This window comes from Leopardus geoffroyi, chromosome B3, assembly GCF_018350155.1.
Source record: "Leopardus geoffroyi isolate Oge1 chromosome B3, O.geoffroyi_Oge1_pat1.0, whole genome shotgun sequence".
Taxonomy (NCBI): Eukaryota; Metazoa; Chordata; class Mammalia; order Carnivora; family Felidae; genus Leopardus; species Leopardus geoffroyi.
Genome location: NC_059337.1, coordinates 95,547,824 through 95,563,000, shown reverse-complemented (window position 1 = coordinate 95,563,000; position 15,177 = coordinate 95,547,824). Strand labels below are relative to the sequence as shown.

At 36.2% G+C, this 15,177-nt stretch overlaps 1 protein-coding gene across 2 annotated transcripts in view; it reads left to right on the top strand.

The window, feature by feature from the left end:
* Window positions 1-15,177, top strand: part of MDGA2 (MAM domain containing glycosylphosphatidylinositol anchor 2) — an 865,051-nt gene that overhangs the window by 396,678 nt on the left and 453,196 nt on the right. The window lies entirely within an intron of this gene.

Sequence of the window (15,177 nt, the reverse complement as noted above, 5' to 3'; positions counted from 1 at the left end):
CCCTAGATATTTCTATTATTTGGGGTGTGTATTTACACAAACTCACATAGACACATATATGCAATCTTTCCCAAGAGTAATTAGATATATGCTAATGTACTAATTTGTAGTTTTAAAAATATATAATTTGTAGTTTTCTCGCAGTGGTGAGCATCCCCCTGTAAAATATTTAAGTTGTTTGGTGTTTTTCCACCACTAGATTTTGTCCTAAAAACACGGTGAAAGGACTTCATCATATCTCACTTCTCATCCTGGGCCACCTTGTCATTTGTGACACATAAAACAAGAATAGATATAAAATAGTATCATAATTCCCTTTCCCCATTAACAATAATCTATGTGCTTTGAATATATTTGACTTTTTAAAATTTTGTATTTCCTGGGCCTGTTAAATTATAGCAACGAAAGCTCTTTTCTCTCTGATTTTATAAATGGCGTATGCCCATGTTACCAACATGAATATTAATGCTTCTCTTCTCAGTTATGCCTCTTTAACATGATGGTACTCCCTAGTTTATGTAACCACTTAGTCTGTTCTATTAGGGAAAATCAGGATTGCCTATACACGTGATAGAAAATTCTCAACCTCTGGAAAGAGAGTAGAAAAAAAATTACATGGCCTTTTTTTAGAGCACGACTAACCTCGATATAGTGTTTAAGTGTCTAATATTGCTTAATGGAAAAATCCATGGTACAGTTCAAACTAAATGAAATAATGATGTAAGTTAGGGTGCTCCTTCAAACAGCATCTTAAGTAGATACTTAATGTACTTCTGAGTTCAACCCCACAGCAGCCGTGCAGCCTGAGAGCTGGTTATGGGATTTCATATTCCTTTAATGGAGATGGCCCCATGCCGGGCTTTTACTTTTCCAACTGTGGCAGTAATAGTTAGTAATCAAGTCATAATGGAATAATCACAACTACAGGGAAATGCTGGCTGATGTAATAGGTTGCAAGGAGAAAAAATATTGGTGTTTTTCCAAACGTTATTCCATCTGCCTTTTTGTTGTGTGTTGAAAGAATCTAGGTTTATAGGTGAAAACAGCCCCTCAAAAGTGCCTGCACAGATAAATCTGTATCATTTGCTGAATCCCAGTGAATTTATTTTTTTCATCAGTGTACTCACAAAGAGTCACACACTTAGGAATGCTATGTTGAAATCTGAAAAGTGTGCTCTGAGCAAGAGCCAGGACATCTCTAATTCTAGAGGCCCTCACATATTTAACTTATATTTTAATGAAACAGACATCAATAGCACACTTTTGTTCTGTATCTTGTAGTTCTCTGACCTCTTCCAAAAACTGTTTCAATTTTCATTAAAGAAAATGCTACTTGCTGCTTAGAGAAAGTTCTACTGCTTATTAGGTTCTGGTCCCCAAAATGATCTCAGTGAAGGTACAGAGTCCTTTAACTTAGAAATGTAAATTATCCATTCATTTTGTAAAACCTATCTGGTCCATTCTTTTCATTTTTTGGATAAAGAAACTGGTCCCTGGGAAGTTAACTATCTGTGTGTTCTTTACTTGCAGAGTGATACAAATGAATATAGTTAATGATGATAATAGATCATTTCAAATGGCCTATAGCTTCTCTCTTACAAGAACAAATATATCACATAGCTTATCTGAAGAAAATGTTCATGCAAGAGTCCATTGAATCCTACTGTATATAGTTGTAGGCACGAGAAATATTAAGTTGACAGTTGAATAATTAATTGGAACTCAATGGGAGTATCTGGCAAGAGTAGGAATGGAAGATTAGCTAGCCCCTTAGCCAGAAGAAAGTGCTTGTTCAAAAGCCAGTTGGTAAGACCTTGGCAACTTCCGACTGTCAGAAGTTGGTCACTATGCAAGAGGAAGTTGCAAGACCAGAGCCTGAAGAGATTACAGGGAACAAATAATGAAGAGCTTGGGGAATCCTTTTAAGGACTTTGGGCTTCACTGGAGCCCTCACTGAAATATGTTAATGAAGACATTGACAGAATCAGACTTTACTTTTAGAAAGATCATTCTAACTTCATGCTAAAGAATAACATATATAAATATATTTGTTTCTGAAGGCAGGTCTGGGTGGGGATGAAGGTAGGGACTTTTGGTGGGTGAGATGTGAGGGTGGGAAGAGGTCTTGAAACATAGATCTTGTTCTTGTTCTTGTTCTTGTTCTTGTTCTTGTTCTTGTTCTTGTTCTTGTTCTTTTCTACAGAGAGTAAGGGCTATTAGCTTTCAGAGCTAGAAGCCTGGCATTAGTCTATGTAACCATTCTTGACTGAACAGGAGACCTGCTTTGTTAATGTACAAACCAACTTGTTAACTACAAAATATTTGTTCCTGTTGGACATTTACCCAATGTCTTGGTCACTGTGCCCATTCTGTAAATCTGGATAATGATGATGATAGAGCCTGGGGATACAGAGGATAGTTGCAAGATGGAAGGAGTGGAAACCAAGAAGGAGATTCTTAGAGTTTCCTGGGCCAAAGATGTTGGTGGCCTGGGCTAGGGTAGTGGCATTAGAGAGGAACAGAGTTGAGACTTCTTTTAGAAATATAGCCTATTGATTTTAGTGATAAGTAACTGTAAATGGTTAAAGACCGCACAACATCAAGTAAGTTTAGGGTTTTTGGTTGGAACACAGGGGGATGGAGTACAAGTGACATAGGGATCATAGGTGTAATAAACATAGTGGCATTGAGAAAGGGATTGGGAGTTAGGAAAACTTGGGTTTACGTTTTAGCTTTATCCCCAGCATTATTTGGGCTAGTTATTTAGTCTATCTAAACTTCCTGTTGGCTCACCTTTAAAAATGATAACAGAAGTACCGTCCCAATGTGGTCATAAGGATTAAATGAGGTACTATGGATAGCAACCAGAACAGTACCTTGGAACAGTGTTCGTTTGCTAATAGCGTTAGTTACAATAATAATAGCAAAGGTTTTTGGAGGGTGAAGATTATGATTTCTGGAGACTTTATGTGGGAGGTATTATGATTTTTGGCTTTATTTTTGAAGGCTTGGAAAGTGCCTAACTAAAAAATATTGAACTACTGTGTTGTTAGGAAGTTGGGCTCATCAGTTTAGTCCGTATTAACATGGAAGCCTTCTGAAGTGAGAAAAGATTGTACTAACGTCACTGATCCTCACAGGAGTGTTGTGATTTTTCTAGGACTTTCAGAGATTTGCCCAGCCATTTTATTTTTTAAACGTATCATATCATAAATCAGCCAGTTTAAAGAGAATGTAATTCCCCAAACAAAATCAGACACTGGTTTCCATAGTGATATCAAGTTGATGCCCTGCATTTAGGCTTTTCCTCCATGAACTTAACAAGAAGATAATAGCACATTCCAACTACCATAAGTAGAAAATATAGCAAACAGTAAAAAAAAATGCACAATGTATTTAGATGGATGTTTAAATATGGATTTAACCTTTATGAAGAGAAGTATAAGCTTAAAGCTTGGTTAACTGTCATAGTAGAGGCAATGGTGTATTGGAGCCAGCTCTTAATGGCTTGTAAAAGATGATTGTGAAATACACAGGTCATTAAAAATTAGATGTACTCTTATGATTGAATAAATTATACTAAAACCAAAGGTAATGCATCTTCAAAACTAATGACTTCTTAATTATTTTATCATGTCTTATTATCAATGCTCTTGACATTATTTATGCCTGTTGTATCTGTCTGGTGGAAATGTAACGTAATGGTATATTGCATGTCTCTTCCTAGCTCTGTGTTCAGTGTCATTATATTAGTAATTTGAAATCCACTCTGTTGGAAGTATTTACACCATAGAAATTGGCAAATGTTATATACATCAAGGCTTCTTGTTTTACTTTGCTTTTATTTGGAGAACTGGTGGTCAAACATTTATTAGCTCACTGCTGGACAAAGGCAGCTGCTTGAAGGAACATTTAAAACAAAACAATCATAAAATATTGAAGGAAAAATCACAAGTATTTCTTAAAGTTAACCTGAAAGATATTGGCTAGGGGCAAGACAAGGAAAAACACTAATCACTAAGAAAAAAATTTTAAATTCTTTGGAATTTCTTTAGAAGACAGAACTCGGAATGTTAAAAACTTAGTTAAGTCCTATGCTGTAGATAAGATGGAAACTCTGTTGGACATCAGATATTTTTAAAAAGGTGCTCTTTCAGCAATGCCAGAGGAAGCCAATTTTAATGCATTCAAAATGCTTTAAAAATGTTGAAAATTGCAGTTAACCCCTTTTTTAACCTATTTGTAAGAAAGAATTATGAATTTTAATAATAGTTGTTTTATTGGTTTTTGTTCACTACCTTTTTGATGGTGATGTCTAAAAAGACATGATAATTTGCAGTGATTTGAGCAGAGAAGTGAAGATTTCTTAGTGAAGTAGTTTTCAGTAAGACATGAGTTTTTATATAGAGATGTGACTCAGAAGTAAAAAATATTGGGGAAGTATGCAGAAATAGGACCTCTCTGCTCCTTGAAAACAATTATGGTTATTAAATTATTCTCCAAGGACATCTTGACTTAAGGAGCTTGCTTCTCTGTTTTCTTCATGGGTTCAAGGGATGGTAATAATGTTAAATACTGTGAAATAAACAGTATTTTGAGTCTCTCACTTTAGATAAATCTGTTACAAAATGAAACATGACTTTGAGACCTTATGTGACTTCCACGAAGGCAGGCTGGCTTGGTCACAAGTTAGTGCTTCTTAGGGTTTTTTAACTCAAGGTTGTATTGTTATTTTTCTTTATAAAGGAGAGAAAGAGACATCATGACCAATGGCAAATCATAAAACTCAGGATCAGGTGAATTCACTGTCAGTCGTAATTTAAAGAATGGCTTACAACACAGGCCATAAGTGTATATTCAGACAAATACAAGGTAAATGTGAATGTTTTTGCTGTACTGTGATCACTCCAATGACATGAGTTGGGGAGATGGCCTAAGAGGGTATTGATACAGTTCTAGTGAATTTGTTGGAGCTTTCTAGCACCTTTGCCTGTGATGACAACCATAGCAATAGTCTTAAATATAGGGCATGGTCAGTCATTCCATCCCATAAGACTTTTTAATGAGGACCTCACTGAAACACTAAAAACCAGTTGTGGATCAGAGATCTTTCTAATACAAATGAGGACCTCTCACAAGAAAGTATAAATCAATTATGCATTGAGAGGGGCTTGAAAAATATTGCTACATACCACTATTTAACTGTGCTTGCCTATTATTCTTTGGCAGTTACCCCGATGAGATTATGAGACTGGAGGAGGAAAAATAAACTTTGTAATTTGAATCAATGAACCTAAATAAATCTTGATTCTTTAAGTTCTAAATGTTAAGACTATGTAGTATCACTTCTTTATGATTCAACTTACAGGAATTTAAGTCAGTCATATCTGAGTACCTGGGATCTCACCAGGAGGATACAGCCTGGCTAGCAGACAGGCAAGTGCTATATAGGGAGGGATTATACTGGTGAATTTGCCTCCATCCATTGTCTGCCCCATAGCCTGGTAGGCCAAACTCAAACTTTTCAGTGAACTTGGGAGGCTGACTCATGCCAAAAAAGACCGCAATAATTTTAAGTTTACAAGCAGAATTTGTCTGTTTATTATGAGAAATGTAACTACTAAGGAGGTAGTTCCATTCTTTGCCTAGAATATTCTTCCCTTGTTAGAAAGCTCTAAGGAAAGCCAAATTTTTAATCAAGCCAAATTCAATGTTAAATGATGTTAGGTTTCAAAAATCTGTCCTGTTCATGTGTGTGTGTGTGTGTGTGTGTGTGTGTGTGTGTGTGTGTGTGAAGTCCAAGATACCAGATACTGTCAGGACAAATATTAGTACCTTTTTGTCTTAGCTTTCCTGGTCATTGCTTGACCAGGGACTGTCATCTTCATCTTTTGACTGTACTTTGTGTAAAATTTCCCCTGTTAAACTTCTGTCCTCCAGACTGTTGGTCAAAGGTGTCATTGTGGAAGCAAATTCTTGGAGCAAGCAAGGAAAATGTTAGAATTTCCATAAGTGCTTATCTTCATCATTCTCCTATTTACATATATTATGTACATAATATATAATATATAATGATAATTTAAATGGTATATAATGAAAAGTATGTATTGAAGGGCTTTAAATTCATTAGCTCTTTTGATGTTTAGAATAGCCTTGTAAGACAACATACATATGATGCCCAGATAGTACCTAATTTGTCCAGAGTAGAGGAGCTGAGATTCAAACCCAGGTTGTCTGACTCCACATTCTATGCTCTCAACCAGTATACCATGCCACTTTTCCAAAGTCTTCCCTAAGTGTAATTTATACATGAATGAATTCATAGATGTTAGTGAATAATATTCATTGATAGGGCTGTACAAGTGAATCATTCTGTAAATCTCAAACTGTTCTTTCTGATTTGGGAGGTTTTTTTCACATGTCTTTGAATACACTGTGTTCTGATCTGCTTCTTGTGTGCTGGTTTTGTAATTGAAACGTCTGTGGGCAGTTACAGCTTACTGTTTACACCCATCCCCATGTGCATCCATGTTCTTGAAGTGATTTCCTGGCATCACCTTTAATAATATTCAGGTCATTCTGGCAACACTTACTATCACAGATTTAATGAATGTTTCTTTCTTCGTAACTAATTCAAAGACCAGAGAACTCTCTACTCAGCTTGTTTAATGTGCAAAATAATTCTCTGTAAGAGTGTGCGGTATAGCACTTTCCTCATGAGTTTCTGGTTTAGTTTACTCTCATTTGTCTCCATCGCAGAGGTAGGCTCAGAAGGCAAGGAGGCATCCTTCAAGGAGAGAGGTTAGTTTCTTTCATCTGAACATGGCAAGCACCCAGATGCTTGAACATATGCAATAGACCAAGAGTAATTCAGAAAATAACATCGAGTGTAAGGGGGGAAAAACCTCTTTTTTGAAGTGAGATTCTTTCTAAAGGTATTTTTGCTACTGTACTTGGCAACTTGTTAATAAAAATATTACTTGGGCTATTTTAGTTCGTCTCCATACTTATGTGATGTAGCACTGTGACTTAGGCCATCTGTTTTAACATCTTATGTCATTCTTTGCTGCTTTTAGCAGATGACTCTTTCAAACAACAGTTCATGAAGGTTGATCCTCTCTTCCTTACTGCATCACACCTTTTTTTCTTTGTTAAAATCTTCTGGATATCCCCAAGGTGACTCTGTAAGACATACTTGACCATGTGTGTTGAGATTAAAACAGGAGATAGTTAATAAGATGGAGACCACGTGGTTGTAAAACATTTTGGCTAACTAGCAATTTTTACATTCCAATTTGATGTTTTTTGCTTCATTTTATTTAAATCCTGAACTTAGAATTTTAATGAGCCTGAGGAATATCGTAGGCAGAAGGCATCAATAATATGCTACAAATTTCAAGAGTGGCTGATTAATATGTCCTTTTAACTATGTTTCTCCAAACCCTCTTAAGCCTGCATGCTTTCACTGTCATTGCTATGTGATATGACATTAAAGTAATTTGCTTTTGCTTAACTTTTATGCCATTCTTGTCCATATTATTAACTCAGTGGGCTGGGATGCTAATAACTTTAAATAGCCCATTGGTTGTCATGGCAACTGATATTAAAGTTAAATATAAGTCTGTCTCTTAGATTTCACATTTAAACCATTGCTGGAATTTGCATTCTTTAGGAACTCTATGGACTGACCATAGGACTTTATACAAAGGGGACCTTGAAAATGTAGGTTTGAATTAGGATTTGATTCAGTGACATCTGTTTTCAGCTCTCAGCTTATGCTTTGTTCAGATTCAGCCCAGTTCCATCAGATATGTGTTCAGAGAACCCTAAGAAGGATGCTCATGTAAATATTACAGGGGTTATCTAACCAAAAGTTGTACTTTTCTATATTGTTGCTATTCATTGTGGGTATTTTCCATGCTGGTTTTTGTCTTTTACTTACCTGTGGGATGATTTCTATAAAGTTCCCAAATTGATTTTAAAATTACACTCTGAGTAGAGAGAAGATAGAGGACACATCCAAGGAAGCTTTGTAGAGATGACTCCCGGATACAACCTATGCTCTGTCTTGAATGACTCGTGTCCCTCTTATCTAGGGGTTTAGTAAAGATTTCACCTCCGGCTTAAAGCCTGACTGTCCTCTTTCACTTGTCTTGTGTCACTCTTTTTCCAAAAATATGTGCACAGCATTGAGCACACAAGATTTCATTATAGTTCTAGGCAATCTCTGAGGGAAAGCTGACTAGATATTAATTTATGTTGCATTAATTTAAATAACCCATTGCTCTCATCCAGACTGTGTAATCTTTCTTTCCAGGTAGTTCAGCTTTCCACACAGCATTATATTTTAGGCTATGCTATCCTTTTTTTCCCCCTGAAATTAGCATTTTTTTTCTACCTAGCACCAGTTTGAGGCTGAATGAATTTTCTCCCTTGATCTCTGGAGATGCAGAGTTATTTTCTGTCTAGGCTCCCACCCCCAGCTTCCAGAAGAAAGAACACTCTGTTATCAGCAGCAGCTTATCTGTTGAATATGTATGAAACATCCTAGATGTTGGACAGTCTTGTCAGTCTCTTATATAATAATTTGGTAGTGACATTGAGTCTTCTCCCTTCCCCCATATTTCTTGAACTAGCCCCTTTTTTGTTCTGAATATGCAATATCCTGTTCTGCCCTTGGTTCCCTGTCTTCTCTCTCAGCTTCCTTATTTGCCAGACTTCACTTTCCAATGATAGCAAGGCCTTATTTTCTAAAACCACAGTTTTTAATCAAAGTTCCCACTTTACTCACACACACACACACACACACACACACACACACTTTTTTTCCCCATGCCTTTCAGTAGAAGCATCTAGCGTAGTGTTAAACATGTATCAATAGAATATTAATTCTGTGGGTTGTCCAATAATGTTACAAGGGAAAGGGTTCGGTGTTCAGATATGATTTAGAAAGGCAGAGTTAAACAAGGCAGCCAGGTTTCCTCACCAGAGAACAATAAATATTATGAATCTCTTAAGAGAATAACAAAAGCGTTTCTGAAACATGCCTATCTCATAAACATTTTAGGACCCTCATTTGTGAGATTTGACTTTTTTCTTTCTCCCTTTCTTTCTTTTGCCCTTCCTTCTTTCCTCCCTCCCTTCCTTCCTTCTTCCTTTCTTTCTTCTCTATTTTTTTTCCCACAGCAATCATCAAACAAGGGTCTGTGAGTAAAGGAAATAGTCTTAAGGAAATCAATCTTAATATTTTCAACTTCCCTAAAATGGATATACTTGAGACAAGACTGGAGGGATTTGAGGTCTCCCCTCCACTTTCCATGATAATCACTCTTACCCTTTATATAAAAGAAGAAAACAGCACAACAACACCAATATTTAAATTTCACAGCCTTAATCTTTTAAGTGCCTTACCTCAGGGTCAAAAAAATTCCCAGGGTCTCCCCTCCACTTTCCATGATAATCACTCTTACCCTTTATACAAAAGAAGAAAACAGCACAACACCAATATTTAAATTTCACAGCCTTAATCTTTTAAGTGCCTTACCTCAGGGTCAAAAAAAAATTCCAAGGCACCAAACAAATAGAAATTAGTCTTGGAGTAGAAAGGATGAATGATTTATGTTTGGGTAGCAGATTCTTTCACAACTAAGATAGTTTTCAGTTCTTTTTGCTTTAACAAAATTGGAGATGGGCTTAATGAAATGGTCAGCAGACAAGTTACTGGAAATAATTTTCAGTGATGTAGTGTGGCACTATATATTATTTTTCCCAAAGCTAGAATTTCAAAGAATTAAAATTCTTATATTCATATTTATATGAGCACGTTTCTCCGATTTTAATTAGGAGAATGAAAAATAGAAATAAGTGATGTGAAACCCTTCACTTCATTTTAGCAATAAGTGATGATCATTTAGTATACATGAATTAATTTAGGGGGGAAAGTAGCCTTATTCATTTAAGAGATGCATTTTCAATAAATAATTTTCAAAAAATGTAACATATTTATTTTGTTAGATCAGTTATGTACTAATATAATTTTAGTGATGACTCAAATAACTTTAATCTCAACCTCAAAAAATATACTCCATTTCTCCCAAAGGTAATATGAAACTTTAATTAGTAAATGACTTTCAAGCATATAAACATATTACCTCAAGATAAAATTCTCTGGAGAAAAGTGGAATGACACATGATTTAAGGAGAACGGGAAATGATATAAAATGTCTGATTATTATGAAGACCATGTTTTAATATTTTAATACATGATATTGATCATCAAATGGTTGTATATTCCATGGATCCATTTTTTGTTACAATAAGTCACAGCCTTTTATTAAGCAAAAAAAGATCTTACAAAACTTTTTTCATCTCATCTGGATATTGATCTTGCTAAATGTATAATATCAAAAATGTTATTGTTAAAAGCAGTTGCTAGAAGGGAAAATAGTGAAAATATAAATGTTCTCTTTTAGTTATGGGTGAATTTATTTAATCTCAAAGTCAGAACTAGCTTTAGTTTGGCAGATTTTAACTTTGGGGGAAGGTCCAATGTGTACTTAATTTTTTTTCTGTTTTTCTTTTTTATGTTAAAAAGTTTGAAATTAATATATAACTCACATACCATAAAATTCACCCTTTTAACATGTAGCAATTCAGGGGTTTTAATATCTTCACAATACATGAATCCCTTTAATTGAATGGTATATTCATTTTATTTTCAAATCTCAATAGTTACAATGCATCTTTGCAACTAAATGTATGAGAATAATGTTAGAAGTTAACCTGAAAAAAAGTGAGGGGTAACTGGATTTTAAAGTCTTTTAGGAGTTATGTGGACAAAACATGTTTGAAGGCCACAATTCTACTTCACATTCTTTAGGAAGCATTGATCGAAGACTCCAGGTTCTTGTTCTGGCTCTTAGGTTTCCGTGTCCTGCCCCTGTTTTCAGGCTAATTGTCTGTTTCTTGGTAGAGCTCCTGAAGAACTATATAAGGGATTCATTATACAGTTTAGATAACAGGTAATGGATTTAAGTTCAACCATTACAAAAATTGTATTGAGCAACCCTTTGTACCAGGCACGGTTCCAGGCACTGGACAAACCAGCAGTGAATGAAATGACACAAATTCCTGTTCTTACAAATGCACCGATAAGAGGACACAGACAATGGACAAATATATAAGTAAAATATAAGAGCAGAAGTTATGGAGAGCTGGAAAAAGTCTATTTCAATTTGCAATAAAATGTTTAGGGGAAGCCTCAGTAAAAAGCTGATATTTGAGCAAATACTTGAAGGGGGTATCGGGATATGGCAAAACATTTTTGGAAGAGGACACAGCAAGGACAGCATCCCTGAGATGATATCACACCAGTTGTTAATGAGGAAAAGGTCAGAGTGGCTGGACTGGTGTGAGCTATAAGAGCATGAGAGATGAGATCTGAGAGACAAGCAGGGCAAAAGCCCAGGGTCGTGTTGGCTGTTGAAAGGACGTTGCTTTTTATTCTCAGCTCGGAAGTTATTTGGAGTGTTTTCAGCAGAGGAGGGTACATGCTACAAGCCGCAGCCAAATAGTGTAAGTTATAACTAAATTTATTTTAAATCTGGGTTTTCTTAACCTGACACTATCCCTAAACAGGTCCTTTTCTCTCCCCGTCTGTACTTTTCTACCCCACTCCTATCTCCTTTATTCTTCTATTTGTTCCCCCACCCTTTCTCTTCTCTTTTTTTCACAGCTCTATCAATATGCCACTAAATGATTTTTTAATTTGTTACATTTAATAAAAATTTTTGGCATTTTCTCCCAAATTAAACAGCCAATAACTTTGAACCCAATCAAATATAATAGAGAAAGAAAATAATCTATTTAAAATCACAATTATGAGGACACCTGGCTGGCTCAGTCGGTTAAGTGTCTCACTCTTGATTTCAGCTCAAGTTTTGATCTAATGGTTCCTGGGATTGCGCCCCTGCGTGGACTCTACACTGAGCATGGAACTTGCTTGGGATTCTGTCTCCCCCTCTCTCCCTCCACTCGCACCCACACACACTTGTGTGCTCTCTCTCTCTCTCTCTGAAATAAATAAATAATAGAAAAACAACATCACAATTAAGTAGAATCCCTTCTTCCTTTAATGGAGTGTCAGAATTTCCTTCTAGAGAAATGCTCTTTATGTAGCGTAACATCTTTAAGTGTGTAAGGTGAGCTCTTGAATGCCTGGTTTGGTTGGAAAAAAGAAGCAAATAGGTTAACTGCTCTACCAGAGAAATGCACTGAGATTTGCTAGTAAGGGAAACCAGAGAAAAGGAGGAGGAGAGTCAGGTGGACAGAGGGAGAGAGAAAATAGAGAAGGGTCATTGAGCATTATGGGAAGGAGGGCACTGTTGGTAACTATTAGCTACTGATTAACTCTTGATTACAATGGAGGGAAAGTAGATGAAAGATTTTTGGAGGTATGAGGATTTAATATTTTATTTTCAACTGTTTGCTTATTAATTCTATGATGTCACCACTGTCTCTCTTCCCAGTTGTTCTAAAATTCAGTAGTCTCCTACACATACTCTAGGTGAATCATTTTAACATCCAGTTAAAGGGAATATATAACAGGTTGGTATGGGGCATGGAGAAGAAAATAGCTGTGGGAATGAGATATAAGTGATATCAGCAGTTCAGAAATACCTAGAATTTTGAATTACAAAAACCAGAAAGCTAAAATAACCAAGCCTTGAATTTTTGGAAATCTGGAGGTGGACATCAAACTTCTCATTAAACATAGATGGTGGAGGGAGATGGCATGGTAAGGGTCAATTTAATTTTATGTATAACTCTCAGTGGGCAGAATGACCTCAGCTAGCATCTGGACTACATATACAATGTAGTATTTGCTTCCAATAACATGTGCTCTCCAATCTCATTCACCAGACAAGAAGGATTAACATGAATATGATGCTCAGACACAAAGATACTGTCCTGGGAACTTTATTTGTGTTAGAACTGCATTGAATAAAGCCAAGAAATGTGATTAATAAGAGATGGTATAACTAGCAGATGCCAAGACGAAAGCTATGCAACTATGAAAACGAATCGCTATTTTAAGTAACAAGGAAAAGATGAAAAATGACATCTCATCCTGTGACAATTGGAGACGTCACCCAAAAGTGAGCATTAAAAAAAAAAAAAAAAAAGAGGAGAAAGGGGATGGAGTATGGAAAAATTCCTGGAGGAGAATGTAGTGAATATATGCTTTGAGAAGTTCCTGTAGATGATTCAGGTATAGGTCAGATGCCTGGACCTACGCCAGTAGATACACTCAATAAATACACAAAGCCGCTCGTGTTATCCCCTTGCTTTAATGCACCTGTTGAGCCCACTCCCCGTGGACACATGCTCTGGCCTTTGCTGACAGCTCTTCCTCCATCTCTCACGACTGTGTGTACTGTGTGCTCCAGTCAAACACACTGCTAGGCTCTTCTGTTGACAGGTGGTTTTCCTTCACACTGCCATATTTTGGCTAGGATTTACAATGTATTCTTTGGTAGTCTATAATATCTTTAGTACTTTAGGCGTTTCCACATTTGAAATCTTTGGATGTTTTAATAATTTGGAAACTTCAATAGCATCAATAATTTAATAATTTGGAAGGGTCACTATTTGAGTTAAACCTTTGCTCCATGTCTTATTAGCTGAAGACTTATGTCAAGTTACTCAATCTCTATAAATCCGTCAGTTTGCCTATCTGTCGCCCACCCTGAAAATTCAGTTCTATGTAGTGTTGAAATAATTAAATGAGGTAATACATTTGAGATCAGCTAGCACAGTGCTGAGAAAAAACAGTGCTTATTAAATAAATGTTTGTTTTCTTAAACGTGCTTAAACTTGAACAGCCATTTTTCAGAGATGATGTACAAATGGCCAACAAGCATAGGAAAAAAGCCCTCATACCACTAATCATCAGAGAAAGTCAAACTACAATGAGATATCACCTCACGCCTATCAGAATGGCTAAAATGAATAACTCAGGAAACAACAGATGTTGGTGAGGTTGTGGAGAAAGGGGATCCCTCTTATACTCTTGATGGGAAGGCAAACCAGTGCAGCCACTCTGAAAAACAGTATGGAGGTTCCTCAAAAAGTTAAAAATATAAGTACCCTACAGTCCAGTAATTACACTATTAGGTATTTACTGAAAGTACACAAAAATACTGATTCGGAGGGACACGTGCACCCCGATGTTTATAGCAGCATTATCAGCAATAACCAAACTATGGAAAGAGCCCAAATGTCCATCAAGTGATGAATTGATAAAGAGGATGTATATATGTATACAATGGAATATTACTCAGCCATTAAAAAGAATGAAATCTTGCCATTTGCAACATTGTGGACGGAGCTAATGGACAACATTGTGGACTTAAGGCTAAGTGAAATAAGTCAGTCAGAGAAAGACAAATACCATATGATTTTATTCATATGTGAAAATTAAGAAACAAATGAACAAAGGGGAATAAAAAAGGAAAGATGCAAACCATAAAATAGGCTCTTAACTATAGCAAACAAACTGAAAGTTGCAGGAGGGAAGTTGGGCAGGGGGATGGGTTAAATGTCCGATGGGTATTAAGGAGGGCACTGGTTGGGATGGGCACTAGGTGTTTTAAGTGATGAATCACTCAATTCTACACCTGAAACTAGTTTAACACTGTATGTTAACTAATTGGACTTTAAATAAGAACTTGAAGCTAAAAAAACAAAACAAAACAAACGTCCATATATCCATTAGGATGACTGCTATCTAAAAAACAGAAAATAACAGGAATTTGCGTGGATGTGGAGAAATTGGAACCCTTATGCACTGTTGATGGGAACGTAAAATGACGCAGCCCCTATGGAAAACAGTTTGGAGAGTTAATCAAAAATTAAAAATCTCATTTCTGTGTGTGTATTTATAACAATGAAAGCAGGATTTCAAAGACGTTTTTGCACACCCATGTTCATAGCTGCAGTATTCACCATAGCCAAGAAGTGGAGGAACCCAAGTATCCAGGAACAGATGAATGGATAAACAAAACGTGGTACATAGAGTGGAATACTATTCATCCCTATAAAACAAAGAAAAGCACGCCATATCCTACAACATGAATGAAATTGCAGGACATGATGCTAAGTGAAATAAGCCAGTCA